Genomic DNA, 5528 nt, shown 5'->3' with positions numbered 1-5528 from the left:
GATTATATAGTCAGAGTTCAAAAATAACCAAAATGATAGTAAAGAGGAAAGACGAGGAGACAGAACTTAACCCATCTTACAGTAAAATTGTGATAAAGTAAAATTATGACTGGAAACAATGAGATGCTAGTCTAGAAATAGGAACATAATTTAATGGCACAAGCTAGGGATATCATTTACCAACCCCAACGTATTTGGAAATGCAACATAAAATAGAGATGACCTTACTGAACAATTGAGAAGAGACGATCTATTGAGGAAGTGCTGCTGGAACAATCTCTTATCCATGTGATATAAAAAATAAAATTAGGTCCCTACCTCTCACCATGATATAAATAAATTCCAGAAATTTCAAAGTCCTACATAACAAATAATATTTTAAACTATTACATGGAAATATAGAAAAATGCTTTATTATTTCAATATTAAAGATTTCACAGAAAAATAACAATGTATACATACCACACAGAAAACAAAATTGATCAATTTAACTACATTGATATATAAAAGTTTCATATCATAAATGACAACAAAAACAAGTTTTAAAACCAGGGATAAAAAAAATATCTGACATATATGTAATATATAAACATTAATTTCTACAATGCATAGAGAACTCTTACAAATCAAAGTGAAAAAGACAATGGCAACCTAGTAAATAGGAATATTGTAAAAGTAAAATAAAAGAACACAGGTAAACAGAAGAGAAAGACCTAATAATGGTCAATAAACAGGAAAAGATACTCAACCCCACCAGCAATCATGAAAATGCAAGTTAAAACAATAATTCATGTCACATTTTCACCCAACAGGTTTGAAACAATTAAGAATTTGAAAATAGTAAATCTTGATTATGGGAACATAATATGTATGTATGTTAATGGGAAACCAGTTGCTATGGAATCAACTCCTATTCATGGCAAACACTTTTGTGTCAGAATAGAATTGTGCTCCACAGAGTTTTTGATGGATAATTTTTTGGAAGGAAATTGCCAGACTTTTACTCCAAAGCACCTGTGAGTAGACTCGAACTGCCAACATTTTGGTTGTCCATGCATATGAAGTTATTGAAAAAACAATGGCTTGGGTCTGGCACAGCTTAGTCTTCAGAGTGACAAACTTGCTCTTCACCACTTTAAAGAGACCTTTTGGAGCAGATTTGCACAGTCCAATATATCCTTTGACTTCTTTACTGTCACTTACATGGGCATTGATTACAGATCCAAGTAAAATAAAATTCTTGACAATTTCAATCTTTTTTCCATTTATCATTGCATTCTTATTGGTCTAGCTATGAGGATTTTGGTTTTCTTTAGTTTGAGATGTAATCCATAATGAAGGCCATAGTCTTTGGTCTCCATCAGTAAGTGCTTTGAATCTTCTTCACTTTCACCAAGCAAGGTTGTGTCATCTGCATACTGCATGTTGTTAATGAGTCTTCCCCCAATTCTGATGCTGCATTCTTTGAAGGAATATGTAGGGACACAGCACCAAAAATAATTGTTCAACTTTCAACTATTTCAGGTGGTAGCATATGATCAAGATTTGATGATATTGAAGGTATAAGATAGAGGAATTGGTGAAAATAAGGGTCTAGGAATTGATGGAATATCCATTCGGATGTTTCAACAAACAGATTCAACACTGGAAGCCCTCACTTGTTTATGCCAAGAAATTTGCAAGACAGCTACCTGGCCAACCAATTGGAAGAAATCCATATTTGTGCACATTCCACAGAAAAGTGATCCAATGGAATGCAGAAATTATTAAATAGCATCACTAATATCATACACAAATAAAATTTTGCTGAATATAATTCAAAAACAAAAAGGAACTGCCAGAAATTCAAGCCAGATTCAGAAGAGGACATGGAATGAGAGGTATCATTGTTGATGTAAGATGGATCTCATTTTAAAGTAGAGAATACCGGAAAGATGTTGACTACACAAAGCCATTGACTATACAAAGGCATTTGACTAAGTGATTCATAACAAATTATGGCCAACTTTATGAAGAATGGGAATTCCAACCACTTAATTGTGTTCATAAAGAACCTGCAAATAGACCCAGAGGCAGTTGTTCCAATAGAAGAGGACACTGCATGGTTTAAAATCAGGAGAGGTGTGTGTCAGGGTTTTACTCTTTCATTGTACTTAACTCAATCTGTATGCTGAAGAAATAAGAAAGTTGAATTATATGACCTAGCAATCTCACTTCTAGTTATATTCCTCAGTTAATGTATAGCACAAGCACAACCTAACATCTGCAAAGATTTTACATATCACTGCATTTTGTGTAAAAAAAAAAAAAAAAAAAAGCTAAAAATTATCCAAACACACATCAATAGGTTAATTGATGAATAAAATTCACTGTGTTTATAAATAGGAGCTCTGGTTGCATGGTGGCTAAGGCATTTGACTGCTAACCAGTCAAGGATGGTGATTCAAACCCACCAGCCACTCCTCAGAAGGAAGATTTGGCAATCTACTTCCATAGGGATACCACCTCGGAAACCCTAGGAGGGGTCGCTATGAGTCAGGTCCGACTCAGTGTCACATAACAACAACAACATGTTTAGAAATACTATGTAAGAGTGATCTCATTGGATTTCTATGCTTAAATGAGTTTTATTACAAAACTAATTTATAAAATTAATTTATAACATTAATCTAAAGCACACAAAACATTCCCTATGTTATTTGTGAGAACTTTTATATGAAATCCTGACCTGAATGTTTTAGCCTAAATTCAGGATCATGCGTGGTTGACTCTTAGAAAGAAAGGAGGATTTAAGCCTGGGAAAGATAATAAGACTTACATTTAATGTAATGTAATGTTTTATTTAATGTAATGGTTTATTTCCTTCCTGTATAAAAAGAAAGATCTGAAGTGAATATGACAAAAGTTAACATTTAGTCATTTATTGTTTGATAAGTGTTTTCATATTACTATCTGTATTTTCATTTAATTATTTTTTCAAATTAAAAGTATACTAATACTCTCAGTTACATGCATTGCTGGTTTTGTTCATTTAAATATTCTTAATATGAAATTTGTCACAATGTATTTCCCCTAGACCCTTGGAAGATTAATTCTCAATGTGTAATACCTGGGAGGATGAGGTAATAAATGTTTATGACATAGCATTATTTTCCTATCAAGTGTTCAGAGGATGGAGCCTGACTAAACGTGGGAGCTAGAAGAAAAACAAATGTTAAAAAGACATACAGTACATATAATTTCCTCTGGATGTCCCATGACAATATGCTTGAGAAATAGCATGCTTTTCCTGAAAGCAACTATCTTTGGAACATATATCCCTAACCAATATTCTCTGAAGCAGCAAACACATTGGCCACCTGTATGCAATTGGCAGGAACTCCAAATCTCCAGTAATTAGCTCAGGTTGAGTCAACACAATGAGAGTGGATGCAGAAAGGGTTTTATTTCTCACCAATGAGGTAGCAGCCAGGGCCTGCTGTCCAGGGAGCATCCCACTGTGTCAGATTTGTAGGCTCCTGAGTGAAGGATACAAACCTTATATCCTTTCACAATGCCAAGCTCTCTATCTTATTTTTCCTTTCACTGACACTGGAATGTTACCTTTGTCCCAATTGCTAGTACAATAATTATAAATGAAATGTGGTACAAAATGGTTATGGAATTTCTGACTTATTAGATTCTAAAAGAATCCAATACTCTGTCATATGGTGAATAGGGAAGAAATTAATTCTTGGATGAATAGAATTGCTATTTAGCCTCTTTGTTTCTCTTTAAAGTATAACCCAAATTGGAGTAATTATCATTGGAAGTCAGGAACTTAAAGTGGCCCGAATTAATTTTCTTGTTCAATTCAGTAATTGTACTTGCATTAATAATAGTATTTGTCTATAGAGCTCCAGACATTTCAGTTTGTTAGGAATTGTTTAAGCCAAATCAAATATTATTAATGCATGCACCAAAACAAAGAGGTAAAAAAAAAAAAAAAAAGGTTTCCAACAAGAGAATTAGCTAAAGAAAAAAATAGAGGAGAAAAGGGGCTTATACATATTATATCTTTGGGTAAAATATTACAGACATAATGAATTAATTTTTTTTTGTTTTTAACCCCATCTTTTCCTCATCTCCACTCTGAAAAATAACCAACATGAATTTTCCAGTAATCTTAATGTTTCAGATACAATTTCTTTCAAACCTTGAAAGCAGAATGGTTCTTTATATCAGCTAATGCATGTGAGTGTGACCCATAATAATGTTTGGCAGCTTCTTGGCTGATTTGCATAATGAAAAAAAAAAAAGGAATACCTTGAATTCTGAATTGTGTCCTTTCTCTTGTGCTGGGAAATTCTTTGCATCACCCTTTTATTACTTAACTGATCATACAAATTCAAGGTGTGTGTTTACAAACATTTTGTTGTGTTTCTCATGCTATTAGCATTCTGAAGCTTTCTCTTTCCAGGTTGCTATGGCAACGAGGGTACAGCACATTCATTAAAAAGAAGTTCTGTTTAATTGATCTACTAATGTATTGCTTAATAGTAACTGTTAAGCAGGCTTTTGTTTCCAGGTCATATTTAGGGTTCACCTATTTGCATAAAAACATTTCATTAGCTGAACCTAATCATTAATAGTAATTTTCTTTCTTTAGTTTTAAATAACTAAACCCTCATTGAGGTTGTCTGAATAGCAAATATTTGTAGCTTTCAGAATACACTTGCTGCATGAGCTCTGCTTGCTTTGTTTCTGTGAGCAGCAAGAAAATTACAGAGCTCATAAATTTTGATCAACGAAGGCAAAAAAATACTGTACCTTTTTTATACAAAGGAAAGTTATATATTCAAGGAAGCTAACTGTAGGTCACATCATATGTTTGATAACAGTAATAGGTAGGCATTGCTTTCAATATTAAAATATACAAAGTATGAATACAAAATTTACATTAGGGCCTTTTTATGATACTCCAGGGAAATCGTGACAATGCATGTATGTTTAAAGATTCCTTGGACATATTTTAGAATTAGTGCCTATAAATATAAAGATTTTTAAGTGAAAAGGAACTTCAAAAATAGTTATTTATGTGGTTTAATTTAGGTTGAAACAATAAACAAACTATCTGAACAATGAAAGCCATTGTTGTTGTTGTTATGTGCCGTGGAGTCGACCCGACTCATAGCGACCCCTTCTTGGGTTTCCGAGGCAGTATCACTACGGAAGTAGATTGCCCAACCTTCCTTCCGAGGATTGGCTGGTGGGTTTGAACCGCCAACTTTCTGGTTAGCAGTCAAATGCCTTAGGCACTACACCACCAGAGCTCCATACCTCTTTGCAATTGGCACTCTGAGTTAAATGAGGGTATGGTGTGTCTGTCTGTACATAAGTAGGTGAGTGCACATGTATACAGTTTTGAGAGACAGGGAATAATCAAGATGGGCAGCTATATGGAAATAGAATAATATATCTACACCCAATGTTATTTCTTAACACTCTGTTAAATAGACTTCTTAAATGGTTATGCTAATAAAGGATTT

This window comes from Orycteropus afer, unplaced genomic scaffold, assembly GCF_000298275.1.
Source record: "Orycteropus afer afer isolate SDZICR_OR568_19922 unplaced genomic scaffold, OryAfe1.0 scaffold00277, whole genome shotgun sequence".
NCBI classification, from domain to species: Eukaryota; Metazoa; Chordata; class Mammalia; order Tubulidentata; family Orycteropodidae; genus Orycteropus; species Orycteropus afer.
This window is presented reverse-complemented; position numbering follows the sequence as displayed.